The sequence below is a fragment of the Phyllobates terribilis genome, unplaced genomic scaffold (genome assembly GCF_046119375.1).
Source record: "Phyllobates terribilis strain yellow unplaced genomic scaffold, ASM4611937v1 Scaffold_85__1_contigs__length_6476398, whole genome shotgun sequence".
Classification (NCBI taxonomy): domain Eukaryota; kingdom Metazoa; phylum Chordata; class Amphibia; order Anura; family Dendrobatidae; genus Phyllobates; species Phyllobates terribilis.
In genome coordinates, this window is record NW_027362845.1 from 4,123,366 (window position 1) to 4,139,087 (window position 15,722).

The window sequence follows — 15,722 nt, forward strand, 5'->3', positions numbered from 1 at the left end:
AGGATCTGAATACTTATGACCATGAGATATTTCAGTTTTTCTTTTTTAATAAATTTGCAAAAAAAATTCTACATTGCTGTTTTTTTCAGTCAAGTTGGGGTGGAGAGTGTACTTTAATGAGAAAAAAAATGAACTTTTTAGAATTTATCAAATGGCTGCAATGAAACAAAGATTGAAAAATTTAAAGGAGTCTGAATACTTTCCGTACTCACTGTATGTATCTATATACACTGCTCCAAAAATAAAGGGAACACTTAAAACAACAGAATGTAACTCCAAGTAAATCAAACTTCTGTGAAATCAAACTGTCCACTTAGGAAGCAACACTGATTGACAATCAATTTCACATGCTGATGTGCAAATGGAATAGACGATAGATGGAAATTATTGGCAATTATCAAGACACCCTCAATAAAGGAGTGGTTCTGCAGGTGGGGACCACAGACCACATCTCAGTACCAATGCTTTCTGGCTGATGTTTTGGTCACTTTTGAATGTTGGTTGTGCTTTCACACTCGTGGTAGCATGAGACAGACTCTACAAACCACAGAAGTTGCTCAGATAGTGCAGCTCATCCAGGATGGCACATCAATGCGAGCTGTGGCAAGAAGGTTGGCTGTGTCCAGAGGCTGGAGGCGCTACCAGGAGACAGGCCAGTACACCAGGAGATGTGGAGGGGGCCGTAGGAGGGCAACAACCCAGCAGCAGGACCGCTACCTCCACCTTTGTGCAAGGAGGAACAGGAGGAGCACTGCCAGAGCCCTGCAAAATGACCTCCAGCAGGCCACAAATGTGCATGTGTCTGCACAAACGGTTAGATACCGACTCCATGAGGGTGGTATGAGGGCCCGACGTCCACAGATAGGGGTTGTGCTCACAGCCCAACACCATGCAGGACGCTTGGCATTTGCCACAGAACACCAGGATTGGCAAAGTCGCCACTCGCGCCCTGTGCTCTTCACAGATGAAAGCAGGTTCACACTGAGCACATGTGACAGACGTGACAGAGTCTGGAGACGCCGTGGAGAGCGACATCCTTCAGCATGACCGGTTTGGCAGTGGGTGAGTAATGGTGTGGGGTGGCATTTCTTTGGAGGGCCGCACAGCCCTCCATGTGCTCGCCAGAGGTAACCTGACTTCCATTAGGTACTGAGATGAGATCCTCAGACCCCTTGTGAGACCATATGCTGGTGCTGTTGGCCCTGGGTTCCTCCTAATGCAGGACAATGCCAGACCTCATGTGGCTGGAGTGTGTCAGCAGTTCCTGCAAGATGAAGGCATTGAAGCTAAGGACTGGCCCGCCCGTTCCCCAGACCTGAATCCGATTGAGCACATCTGGGACATCAAGTCTCGCTCCATCCGCCAACGTCACGTTGCACCACAGACTGTCCAGGAGTTGGCGGATGCTTTAGTCCAGGTCTGGGAGGAGATCCCACAGGAGACCATCCGCAACCTCATCAGGAGCATGCCCAGGCGTTGTAGGGAGGTCATACAGGCACGTTGATATATATATATATATATATATATATATATATATGCCTTTTTGTCATTCTAGTAGTAGGGCCATAATTAAGACATGATTTGTTGAAACGCGTAGGTCTGTAAGCTATGATAGTTGCACATTTGCTGTATTCTTTGTGGAGCAGTATTAGATATGGCTAATAAAAGCTAAGTTTTAATATTTTTTCTACTAAACAAACCTTTACGCTGGATCATTTGCACTTTTCCCTTGTCTGACTACACTTACGTTTCGCCCTGGTACCACTTATCTGCATCTCCAGAAGTTTCCCATTTCTCTATTATACTCTTCAAATTACATTTTGAGACTTTCTCCTCCTGTTGTTGCACATATTTTATTCCCTTCATCTGCACAGGTATCATTAATCTATCAACTATAATGGCCGTACCAGGTCCTGCAGGTCCTGTATCCCGTACACATGACGTGGGCAGTGCACGGCATGCCACTAGTTTATATTCTAGGTGCTCTTATATACGGTGGTAGTTTTACACAATGTTGAGCCTGTGATCTGCAGAGTGAAATGTCTGATTGCTAGAACAGAAGTATACGGCAGATTCTACAGCATGGATACATAAAGGACGTCCTGGGGGAATATACCTCCCTCCAACACTCGTCCAGTCCCTGCCTCACACTAGAGACATTTATAATAACTCCAGGACTATGGAGCTGGTCATTTTCTCATAATCTGTGGCCATTATTAGTGATCTCGCATTGTACGGTAATATCACCCTGGAGGTTGTGATGTATTTAGTGTAATAGCGCCATCTAGAATATACAGTATATATCAGGCGATACCATGCTTTCTATAGTTAGTCGTCTTATGTGCCCTCTATAGCTATCTATTATACTTTATATTTCTTTATAATAATTTATAATAAATTACTCGATAGTTTTACAGCTTTATGATGTTTATTAATCTGCTGTAATTATAAAAGAAAGTCCAACCTTACAGTGGACACAGGTGGAAGTGTCCTCCATGATGGTGTAGGCTGAGGTGAAGCAAGTATATAGTCAGTGGGGGATCAAGATGACCAGTATTCCCCAGGGTTCCTTGTTATCAGGGAGGGACCCGGTGTATGCAATCAAAAGATCTTATCCTCTGACCGGCTGTGTGCCATCAACAGGTAATAATCCTCTGTCCGGCTGTGTGCCATCAACAGGTAATGACCATCCGGCAGTGCGACATCAACTGGTCATCACCCTCCAGCTGTGTGCCATCAACAGGTAATGACCATCCAGCAGTGCTCCATCAACAGGTAATGACCCTCTGGCTATGGCCATCAATAGGTCATCACCCTCCGGCTGTGTGCCATCAACAGGTAATGACCATCCGGCAGTGCGCCATCAACAGGTAATGACCCTCTGGCTATGGCCATCAATAGGTCATCACCCTCCGGCTGTGTGCCATCAATAGGTCATCACCCTCCGGCTGTGTGCCATCAACAGGTAATGACCATCCGGCAGTGCGCCATGAACAGGTAATGACCATCCGGCTGTGTGCCATCAACAGGTAATGATCCTCTGTCCGGCTGTGTGCCATCAACAGGTAATGACCCTCTGGCTATGGCCATCAATAGGTCATCACCCTCCGGCTGTGTGCCATCAAATGTTTTTATCTTCTGTCCAGTTTTGTGTCATCAAGAGGTAATGACCCTCCAGCTGTGGGCCATCAACAGGTCTTCACCCTTCGGCATTTAGGCTTCTTGTCTTCTGTAAGATGCGATTCTTGAGTCTCCTGATGTTAAAAAATATTTAAAAAATCACCGATTAAACTAATAATCTATGTAGTACATAAGCATCACAATTTATAATCTATCTAGTGCATAAGTATGACAATTTAGCTCACAGAACATACACTATGCTAAAACATTAGACCCTACAAGCAGACATTTGCTAAACTAACATAAATATAACTGACAAATCAGTAGAAAAATCGTCACCAATGGCGCTGCTCTCTTCACATCAACCTGTAACCATAGTAGATAAGAAATAGAGGACAATGCTCATAGTCAGTTATCAACAATTCGGCATGGGGCATCCCACCAGAGACATTATAATATCTAGTAGATTATAGATGGCAATAGAATTTACCAACAAGCACATAGTACGCCAAACTCAAGTACATAGTATGCCAAACCTCGACACGTTTTCCAAAAATAGGTTCATCAGAAGCACATACTAGACAGTGATACTTAGCAAAGCGTTCATAGATATATGCGCCATATGATAAGGTGCTAAAGTGCAAGTGTGTGACAAAATATCCATTCGATTTCAGGTGCAATGCTGACTTGTATGTAGTAACATGGTGCCCATCAGACAGCATGTATAGGACTAACCTGTGATGAAAACACGAGCAATGGGAAAGTTCAAGCAGTTGCCTTCTCAATCTTCCTCGCCTCTAAGACATCTAAGGAAACATCTTCTCCTCTTGATTTTGGGTGGAGGTGTTGTAGGCATTTCAGGCTCTGGCATTCTAGGTTCTGACATACTAGGTTCTGACATGGTAGGTTCTGGTGTTCTAGGTTCTAGTGTTCTTGGCTCTGGAATTCTGGATTGTTGGCTTCTCTGAAAAATCAGTAACCTCTCTTTATGCTCCGTGGAATTTCGATCTCTTCTTCCTATATTGTTGTGAGGGATCATTCTGACCCAGACAATATCACTGAATGCCACTTTATAGTTGCAACTAGGAACCTTTTTCGCATCCTGCGGTGCAGGAGCCATGGATGGAGTAGAACATTTGCCATTGGGCAGGACAGGTGTTCTCCTGGAGTCTTGCTCCTGAATCTGAGGGATGCAAATCGGCTCCTTACAAGCACTTTGTCCCTTCAGAATGGTTTTGTTCTCAGGAGTTTTCTGATTGTTTCACCAGGTTCAGACATTGCCCACTTGCTCAGGACAAGACTTAAGGCCAAATACTCTAGTATTGTCAGTAGTGTCATCACCGCAACAAAAACTGCATCACGGAAGAGCCAAAGAGGAAGATTGATGGAAGCTTGATAGGTGCTTCTCCTGAGATCCACGGGTAGTGGGTCATCCTATAATAAAGAAAAAAAACATAATTAAGTCCTGTATATTTATACCCAATCCAGTCAAACAGAGAGCCCTTGTTATTATACAGTGATGGATACATTATCAAGCAACTTTCAGAAATATCCCATTGAGAAGATCAGGAAGAAGTTTGGGATTCACCTCCAGGGTCCATGGAATATTATTTACAGTTGGACTTTCATATGACGGACGGTCACGTGTCCAGTATGAGAAGTCCTGCAAGAGGCGATATTATCATTAGCTGATCCTTGTGACCTCCATATTGATGAGAACATACTCGCCCTCAGTGTACTGTAATGTGGGGGGTAGAGCAACGTAAAGCACAGAAATGATAGGATGATACTCATCATCTCCAGAGGTCTCTCAGCACCAAGGTATGGTCAATGAGATACAAGTTGCAGATGGGCGGAGGCTTCTAATATACCCAGGGGTGACATCACAAAGCCCTCTGTGACATCATTGCACAGTTCTATCCATCATGTCACTGATACTTTGGACCTAACTAAATGTCTAAAAGAGAACCCTTCCACATGATTTCCAATCACGGAGCAGCTTCAGTTTTTCAAGAAAAGTTTAAAAAATATAATCTGTGCTGTGATTGGTCACAATGGCACATGAAGCAGAACGTCTTTAGATCTATTAAAGGGAAAGTGTCAGCAATATTTTTACAATTGTAAAATTGTAATGTATTTATATTTATATATAAATACACATATATATTTAAAAAGGTTTTAATGGTATAAAATCTGAAAAAATATTTTAACTGTTTTGATGTTTTCATCTTGTAGACACTAGGGGGAGCAGCTGCTGACATTTCCATGAAAACAGAATACAGCTAGCTCGCATTACGACTGCAGTAAAAGTGGGCGGGATCTGCTCACATGGGTGTGATGTCACTCCTCCCCTTCTGGGCGTTTGCAAAAAGGTAAATGAGACTGTAGTTTAGGATCACAGTGCGGAGCGATCACTGGTGACTGCAAAGTGATATATAAGGGACAACACCAAAGTCATTAATTACTACAAGGACAAGGCAGGAATGTGGGAGTCAGAGGGGTCACCCCACACTTATATTCCCTCTGACTGTCACTTCCTAAGCTCCTTTCCCTGCCATAATCTCTTATTCCCGCAGGTAAATTCTTACAGGACCCCCCTCCCCATCCCCTTCCCCTGCCGCAGCTGATTCTAAACGTCCTCCATATGTAATAATAGACAGGTACTCACCGGCAGCCTATGGTAATTCATGGGGTAGAACAGGGTACAGCACAGAAACAATATGGCGATCCTCATTGTCTACAGGGGGTATCTCAGCACCAAGATATGGCCAATGAGATATGAGCTCCAGGTGGATGGAGCCCCCTTATATACCCCAAAGGTGACATCACAACGCCCTCTGTGACATCATCACCCACAACATTCCGTCACATGACATCACCCAGCACCAGCATCATGTGACCCAGCGTAAATAGAAACGGTCCCTGTTGCCTATAGCAACTATTCAAAACTAAGTTTAAACTTTTCCAACAGCTAAAGGCGGCTCTGTGATGGCAGTTTCTTCTTGTGGACGGTTGTGATAAATCTGCAGAACATCTACATAACGCGACATGTAGAAAATCCTGTCTTTTCCCCTCTGTTCTTCCTCTGGTGCTACAGAGACCGATAGAAGGAGCTTTTCCAGACCTTACAGTGCACAATATGGGACCTAATCACTGATATCCCAGATCTCCTCAGTACAAGCATACCGCCAACCTATGAGGACTAGAAAGAGGGAGAAACCATGCGGCACGCGTAGTCTGGCCACGCCCCTATCCACACCCCAAGCCACGCCCTTTTTATACCTTGGCAGGAGGAGATGTCTGTACAAAGCGCAAGTTATCAAAAGGCTGAAGGAACACTTTATCAACATGAATGAAGGTTTTGAAGGGCATCCACTGTCCGGGCACTACCGGAAGTTCCACAACCAATGTTATAAGGACACTAAGTTTTGTGGGATCCGATTAGTCCCCAGAAAATGGAGGGGAGGTGATTACCTGAGATTAATGTCGCGGATGGAATCCAAATGGATCTTTACATTAAATAGCTTGGCTCTGAAGGGCCTTAATCACGAGAGTCAGCTGTATGCCTTCAGCTCGCAGCGGTATATACTGTATGTATTTTTTATCCCAGTACCAATTGAACATTTACATTGCACTTTTATGAACCTCCTTATATTTTATCAATATAATATGTCTTTTGGATATATTCCTTTGAATCCACCTATTTTATATATGTATTTGTTTCTATACATTGATACCCCTATTGGAGATACAATATAATGTTTTTATTTTTCTCCTTCATTTTTTCCTTTTTATCTCTTGATGGTACTAAGTGCCGAATTTATACTATCCTGGTAATATACACTGATTACCAGACTGTTTTTTATAGCCATCAGAAATATAAGTATATAATTTTTATTCATTTTTAACTAATTGTGAAAGTTTGAACAAAGTCTTTTTTATGATTATTTTTTTCACACACAGTCTATTCTTATTGGAATTCTATCTTAGTTCTATTGCACCTCCATATGTCCTTTTGCACCGTCTTGATAGTATTGGATCTTCCTCCATTTCTTTGGTTGTATTATCTTTGTGGGGGGCGTTTGGACTTTATTAGGTTACCAGTTTGACTACCAGCGAGAAGCTGACGAAGAGGAACTGTGAGTCCTCGAAACGCGTAGTTTTTTTTGGCCTATACAGGACATCGAAGGAGAAGGAGAGAGTCAATGCACAGGGATAAGCCCTCCTGATATCCAGAAGATATATATAACCATATCATATTACTTTGCAAGATACCTATTCCAAAGGTGTATCTAGGTTTTCTGGCACCCGATGCAGCAGGGGCTGGCTGGCACATTTTAGCCTGGGGGGCAAGCACACAGCAGTGGCCCATGAGTAGCGGCCCATCCTTAACATGTTTATTACCAGATGCATCATAAGCCTATATTCACACGACCGTATTGTCTAAGTGCTGCCCGTGAAAAAAGCTGACAGCACTTGGACCAGTTCAGATGAGTGTTTGTAGTGGTCAGACATAGTACATATTATTCTTATGTATTACTATTTTTAAAGCAGATATACCTTTTTGGAGATGTAGTACCAGGGGCGGACCTACCGCCCGTGCAGCCGGTTCATTGAACGGGGGCCCCCGAGGGAGAGGGGGCCCCTCCAGCCTCCAGCAGGGCCGCCATCATGGCATGACTGCACTGACTCCAGCATGGGGCCCGGCCGGTTGGGGCCCCCTCGGAGCCCCCCTCTTGTGCGTCTCCTCATGGGGACCCCCCCCCCGCAGGACCCCCCGCCGTCACATGACCGGAGATGTGCCTGCGCTCAGCATGGGCCCCATGCTGAGCGCAGGGACATCTCCGGTCACGTGACGGCACCGGCACAATTCTTACCCCTCCCCCTGCCTCCGCAGTGTCTGCCGCGTCCTCTGACTGTGACGTCTCAGGTCAGAGGGCGCGGTGACGTCTTTACACCGCGCGCTCTCTCTTAGGTGCAATACAACTGTCCCTCTCTGCTCTTGGACCTGAATCCTGAGACAGGTCGTCCAGCTCTCTCTAACCCTGCCCCCAGCACCAGCTTTTATTGGGGCAGCCAGCTCCCCCTACTGGCCTGAGACAGGAGGTACTGCATGCTAATATTCCCCTGACTAGAGAACCTCCCCCTTGCTCTCAGACACAGCTTTATTACATTTTGTGGCATCCAGGCCAGGGTGACACATATACAGTATCAGTCCCCACACAGCCTCCTGCATACAGTGTGAGGACCCACACAGCCTCCTGCATACAGTGTGAGGACCCACTGTGTGAGTACAGTGTGAGGACTGGTCGTCGGATATGTTGCACGCTTATTGAGATGTGTTATTGACAGCTCTATCATTTTTCTTGCCACTGTCTTATTAAATATACAGGTTGGATACATTTGGTGTTCATGCCATATAAATTCCTGTTTATAACGAGTACATATTTATGATAGGTAGCTTTGTTTTACTACCATTGGCAGGCATTAACTGGATTTTAGGTCCTAGTGACGTTTTATATCTTTTTTACCTACGTATTCATTAAAGGTTATGTTTTAACCTCTTTCACTACTTTAATTGCTTCATATTACCTTTATTGAGTGGTGACCTGTATGATAGTGTGTGAGCACCAGCTCCAGGCGTCCCTGAAGAGGGGCAGGGAAAAAGTAAAGGGGGCAGTGGGAAGGGGGTTTATCCAAGGAGGGGTGAGGTCAGCAGACTATGAGAGACAGACTAATCCTAAACCAGGGGTCTCAAACACACGGGTCGCATGTGGCCCTTCAGACTGGTTCATGCGGCCTGTGTGCACCATAGACCCCGATCGCGGCCCGGTCCAGGAGCTGCCGACAGCTGCACTTTAGTTCAGTGTATTGCTGCGCAGAGACCGGCTCTCTGCATGATATAATACCAATGCCAGTCACCGGCCTATCAGAGGCCAGCAGCGGACATCCGCGTCCCAGCGCAGCCGTGCATGACATCACTAACATGGGTAGATGTCAGCTGCTGGCCTCTGATAGGCCGGTGGCAGGCATTGGTCTCTGCGCAGCAATACACTGAACTAAAGCGCAGCTGCCGGAAGCTCCTGGACCAGGCCGCGATCGTCAAGGGGTCTATGGTGCCTGCGCCCGCATATGCAGAAAGGACACCGAGGGAACGGAGGACAGGTTAGAAGAGACTTTTTTTTACTTATATATGTATGTGAAGAATGGAACAGCGGACATTCCTACAATATAGGGACCTGAATGGGGACATTCCTACAATATGGGAACCTGGATAGGAACATTCCTACAATGTGGGACCTGGATGGGGACATTCCTACAATGTGGGACCTGAATGGAGACATTCCTACGATATGGGGACCTGGATAGGAACATTCCTACAATGTGGGACCTGGATGGGGACATTCCTACTATGTGGGACATGAATGGGGACATTCCTACAATATGGGGACCTGGATAGGAACATTCCTACAATGTGGGACCTGGATGGGGACATTCCTACAATGTGGGACCTGAATGGGGACATTCCTACAATATGGGGACCTGGATAGGAACATTCCTACAATGTGGGACCTGGATGGGGACATTCCTACAATGTGGCACCTGAATGGGGACATTCCTGCAATATGAGGACCTGGATGGGGACATATCTACAATATAGGGAACTGGATTGGGACATTCCTACAATGTGGGGACCTGGATAGGAACATTCCTACAATGTGGGGACCTGGATAGGAACATTTCTACAATGTGGGGACCTGGATGGGGGACATTCCTACAAGATGGGGACATTATAACAAGATGGGGACCTAGATGGGGGACATTACGACTAGATGGCGACCTGGATGGGGGACATTACGACAAGTTGGGGACCTGAATGGGGGACATTACGACAAGATGGGGACCTGGATGGGGCATTACTACAAGATGAGGACCAGGATGGTGCATTACTACAAGTTGAGCACCAGGATGCGGCATTACTACAAGTTGAGGACCAGGATGGGGCATTACTACAAGATGAGGACCAGGATGGTTCATTACTACAAGATGAGGACCAGGATGGGTCATTACTAAAAGATGAGGACCAGGATGAGACATTACTACAAGATGAGGACCAGGATGAGGCATTAGATGAGGCATTACTACAAGATGAGGACCAGGATGAGTCATTAACCCCTTTACAACCCAAGGTGGTTTGCACATTAATGACCATGCCAATTTTTACAATTCTGACCACTGTCACTTTATGAGGTAATTACTTTGGAACGCTTCAACGGATCTCCCTGATTCTGAGACTGTTTTTCGTGACATATTGTACTTCATGATTGTGGTAAAATTTCTTCTATATCACTTGCGTTTATTTGTGAAAAAAATGGAAATTTGGCAAAAATTTTGAAAATTTTGCAATTTTCAAAATTTTAATTTTTATGCCCTTAAATCATAGAGATATGTCACACAAAATAGTTAATAAATAACATTTCCCACATGTCTACTTTACATCAGCACAATTTTGGAACCAAAATTTTTTTTTACTGGGGAGCTATAAGGGTTAAAAGTTGACCAGCGATTTCTCATTTTTCCAACAAAATTTAGAAAACCATTTTTTTAGGAACCACATCATATTTAAAGTCACTTTGAGGGGTCTTTATGACAGAAAATACCCAAAAGTGACGCCATTCTAAAAACTGCACCCCTCAGGGTGCTCAAAACCACATTCAAGAACTTTATTAACCCTTCAGGTGCTTTACAGGAATTTTTGGAATGTGGAAGAAAAAAATTAACATTTAACTTTTTTCACAAAAATGTTACTTTAGACCCAATTTTTTTTATTTTCGCAGGGGTAACAGGAAAAAATAGACCCTAAAATTTGTTGATCAATTTCTCCTGAGTAAGCAGATACACCATATGTGGGGGAAAACCACTGTTTGGGCGTACGGCAGGGTACAGAAGGGAAGGAGCGCCATTTGACTTTTTAAATGTAAAATTTGCTTGAATAATTAGCGGACGCCATATTGCATTTGGGGAGCCCCTGATGTGCCTAAAAAGTGGAAACCCTCCACAAGTGGTGACCCCATTTTGGAAACTAGACCCCTCAGGGAACTTATCTAGATGTGTGGCGAGCACCTTGAACCCCCAGGTGCTTCACAGAAGTTTATAACATTGAGCCGTAAAAATAAAATTTTTACATTTTTCCCACAAAAATGTTTTTCAGCCCCACTTTTGCATTTTCATAAGGGTAACAGGAGAAATTGCACCATGCAGTTTGTTGCACAATTTCTTCTGAGCAAGAAGATACCCCATATGTGGGGGTAAACCACTGTTTGGGCACACAGCCGGGTTCGGAAGGGAAGGAGCGCCATTTGAATTTTTAAATGTAAAATTTGCTTGAATAATTAGCGGACGCCATATTGCATTTGGGGAGCCCCTGATGTGCCTAAACAGTGGAAACCCCACACATGTGACCACATTTTGGAAACTATACCCCTCAGGGAACTTATCTAGATGTGTGGTGAGCACCTTGAACCCCCAGGTGCTTCACAGAAGTTTATAACATTGAGCCGTAAAAATAAAATTTTCACATTTTTCCCACAAAAATGTTTTTCAGCCCCCACTTTTTCATTTTCATAAGGGTAACAGAAGAAATTGCACTATGCAGTTTGTTGTTCAATTTCTCCTGAGTTAGCATATACCCCATATGTGGGGGAAAACCACTGTTTGGGAGCGCGGCAGGGTTCGGAAGGGAAGGAGCGCCATTTGACTTTTTGATTGTAAAATTTGCTTGAATAATTAGCTGATGTGCCCCTGATGTGCCTAAACAGTGGAAATCCCCCACAAGTGACACCATTTTGGAAACTAGACCCCCAGGGAACTTATCTAGATGTGTGGTGAGCACATTGAACGCCCAAGTCCTTTACAGAAGTTTATAACATTGAGCCGTGAAAATAAAAAAATCTAACTTTTTCCACAACAATGATGTTTTAGCCCCAATGTTTTTATTTTCACAAGGGTAAGAGGAGAAAATGGACCCCAAAAACTTTTGTGCAATTTCTCCTGAGTACGCCAATACCCCATATGTCGGGAAAATACAGTGTTTGGGCGCACGGCAGAGTTCAGAAGGGAAGGAGCACTGTGTCACTTTTTGAACGCAAAATTGGCTGGAATCGATAGCGGACGCCATGTCGCGTTTGAAGAGCCCTTGATGTGCCTAAATAGTTGAAACCCCCCACAAGTGACCCCATTTTGGAAACTACACCCCTCAAGGATTTTATCAAGGGGTATAGTGAACATTTTGAACCCAGAGGTACGACACAAAATTTGATGACATTAGGTCATCATATTGAATAAGTTGTCATTAGTCTTGAGCGCAAGTGCTCGCTACTTGAGTTTGCATCGGGTACTCAGGTATGCACCATGTATCACATGTGCTCAAGTGAAATGCTCGAGTCCCCTTCCGCATGTTTCACGGTTATTAGACACCCCCAAAAAAACATGCGGGGATCGCTCGAGCATGGCAGGCAATCCCCGCGAGGTTATTTTGGCCGCGAAGCATATGGGGCGGAGACTCGAGCACCCGCGATACTCAATGCATACCCGAGTACCTGATGCAAACTCAAGTAGCGAGCACTTGTGTTCAACACTAGTTGCCATATCATCATCTTTTTTTTTTTTTTTATAAAAAAAAAACAACCCTTACTCCCAACCCTAACCCTACCCTAGCCCAACCCTGACCCGAAACCTAACATTAGCACAACCCTAACCCCAACCCCAGCCCTAGTGTTTATTTTTTACGCCGTTCCTCGTGCGGTATAAGTGATTAGACGACCTTATTCTTCGGGTCGGTGCGACTACAGAGATACCAGAATGATATTTTTTGGGTTAACATGTCAGGGTCAGAAAGAATATTTTTTTTCCACTTTTATACTTTTATACGCTTTGCTTATGTACTAACCACCATTTTGTGTCTTATAACAATAAGCTTTCCTTGCTACGTGTTACTTAGATCGAAACTTATGCTAAGATGGCGCCAGTATCAACCAACACCTATTTCAGAGAAATGAAACCGGATCATCAACTGACGGTTGCAATATCTGCCCAGAGACTGAGTTAAGGAGACATGGACCAATCAGGAGTGGCCGGATACTAGACATTTATGGCTTACCCCGCCCCGAACAATCCCTTTCCCCTCCCCATTATGTAGTGTATTTAGGTTTGTGCATGCGGAAATAAAGGCAGAACATTGCTGAGATCGTGGCTTGCCAGTAGCCCTCTGAGCGTGCTCTGGGTTTGAACCAGCTCGTTGTCTGACTCATTCTTTGAATAATTGACCCATGCTCGTAGCCTTAATTTGGAGTGACTAGAGGACGAGTGGATTGACGTTACGACCCCGACATTTGGCGCCCAACGTGGGGCGTGGCCAGCGGTTCGCCGCCCTCCCGGACCCATATTGCTGACTTCCCTGGTGGTGACCGTGGCGGCTGAATTTGAGGCCTGATCAACCTCCATCGAACGCGGTAAGTTGAGATATATATTTTATATGTTTCACTTGCCTGTGTGTCGGCCGCAGCGGTTCCTGTGGGGTTGTCGGTTTGGATCTGGGTGGGTGACCGGTCGAGTGGTGAGACCTCAGGCGTCCCGCGCCACGTCCCGAACCAGCAACTGTGAGACCGAGTGACGTCGCATGCCTGCGCGTGCTCGTGTGAACACCACCTCCTCCTCCCCCGGTCACTGTACTCTTCTTAGATAGTTGTCTCCCGTGACTGATAGTCGATTCCAAGCCATCCCTAAATCGAAGTGTGAAGGTTAGAAAGAATCTGTGCCGAATTTAGGAGTGCTCTTCGTCTACCACAGGGAAACTTCATAAGGAGGTATTCTGCTGTCAGAGTCAGGGTGCCGTGGTGAGTCGCACTGTAAAGTCGCCATTCAAGATTAGGGAAAGGGATAGATGAGGAGTCTCTCTGTCTCACCAGTGTATTGAGGAGTGCTCTACACTGACGGGTGGCGACCTGACGACTGCACCAGTGATCTGAGTCGCGACAGATCAGTGCATTCTATAAGAAAATGTTGCGTATGTTCAAATCTGAAAGACCTCACAAGTTGCCGGATGGTGCAGTGGGAGTCATCCAGCTAGTAAAGTCACGGGAAGGCAAGAAGGCTGTTAAAAATGTTAGGAGTCTGTATAAAATGATAAGTCTACCCAGTACGGGCAGGCTTCAGCCTTCAGTGTGGAAAGAATGCGTTACACAAAAAAAGGGGAAGTTGAGTGATGAAGGGCTCCTGCACCAGGCTCAGGCACATCTTAGAGTAGCAAGTGATTTAAAGGTTGAGGGCTGGAAGGAAGTAGATGGTGCAGGGGGGGCAGAGAATGCCGAGCCATTGTTCGGATACATGAAAGCTGTAGAATGTGATTTGTTATGTGACCCTAAATTGGCCGTAACCCCGTTGATGCCTGTCACTACGCCGAGCCCTCAGCCACCACCCTATAATGGCGCCGACGCCAAATCACCGGAAGTATGGACGTGTCGTGTGTGCGGAGAGCAGAACCCGCCCTGGGCGAAGTTCTGCTGTGTCTGTGGGGCGGGCCGCCCATGGCTCGATGCCCCGCCTGCCCCCAAGAACAATCCCACTCCCACTCCAACTCCTCCCTCCAACGGCCATCTTACTACACCTTTTACTTGTTGTGGGAGGCCCGGGAAACCCCAATCCGGCCTATATCCACTATTAGATCCGTCCGGTGCTTATTACCAGCCGCCAGTACGGGTGGAAAAGCCCGCAGTCCCAGAGCACCCATCTGAAACCAATGCGATACCCTCTGCTCCAGCCCACGATGCTGAGGCACTCCCTCTGTTCCCCATGGGGGTCGCCCATAACCCTGGGGATATCCTCCTCAACTCCCCAGAATTTCAGGCCAGACTGCTCTCCCTCCGCCAACATACTGTTACTCAAGACGATACGGAGCCAGATGAGGGATGGGCTCAAGATACTCCAGCGCCCCCCCCTTTACCCCATACGTCTCCTGTGGCACCCTCCACCCCACATTCATTACCCATACTCCAGCCCTTGCTCCAAGCAACTGCTGAAAGAGCACCACCCCCCAGCCCCTCAGAAGTCTGGGACCCCTGCCGCTCCCGGAATCTAGTAGACCCATCAGGACGCCCTGTCACTCTGTCAATAGGCTATGGTGACATCCTTACACATCGGGTGGGGGCCATAGTCAACCCTGCAAACTCCTGTATGAGCCATGCTGGAGGATTGGCTCGTAAAATTGCCCTTGCTGCTGGTTCCACTCTGGCTGCAGAATGCCAGGCTCACTTAGCCGAAAACGGAGAGCTTTCAAAAGGCCAGACCTTAGTCACCCGTGCGGGTAGACTGACCGCTGATGTCATCATACATGCAGTGGGTCCTATTTATGACCCCCAGAACCCCGAAGAGTCACGTTCCACTCTCGCATCTACCATCCGTTCAGTACTCCTCCATGCAGGAAAATTAAGTCACAGGATATGCCCAGACGCACTTTAGCGATACCACTTATATCTTCTGGAATTTTCGGCTACCCACTCGGGCCCTGCATGGAGGAACACGTACTATCCCTCAAGGAGGGCATG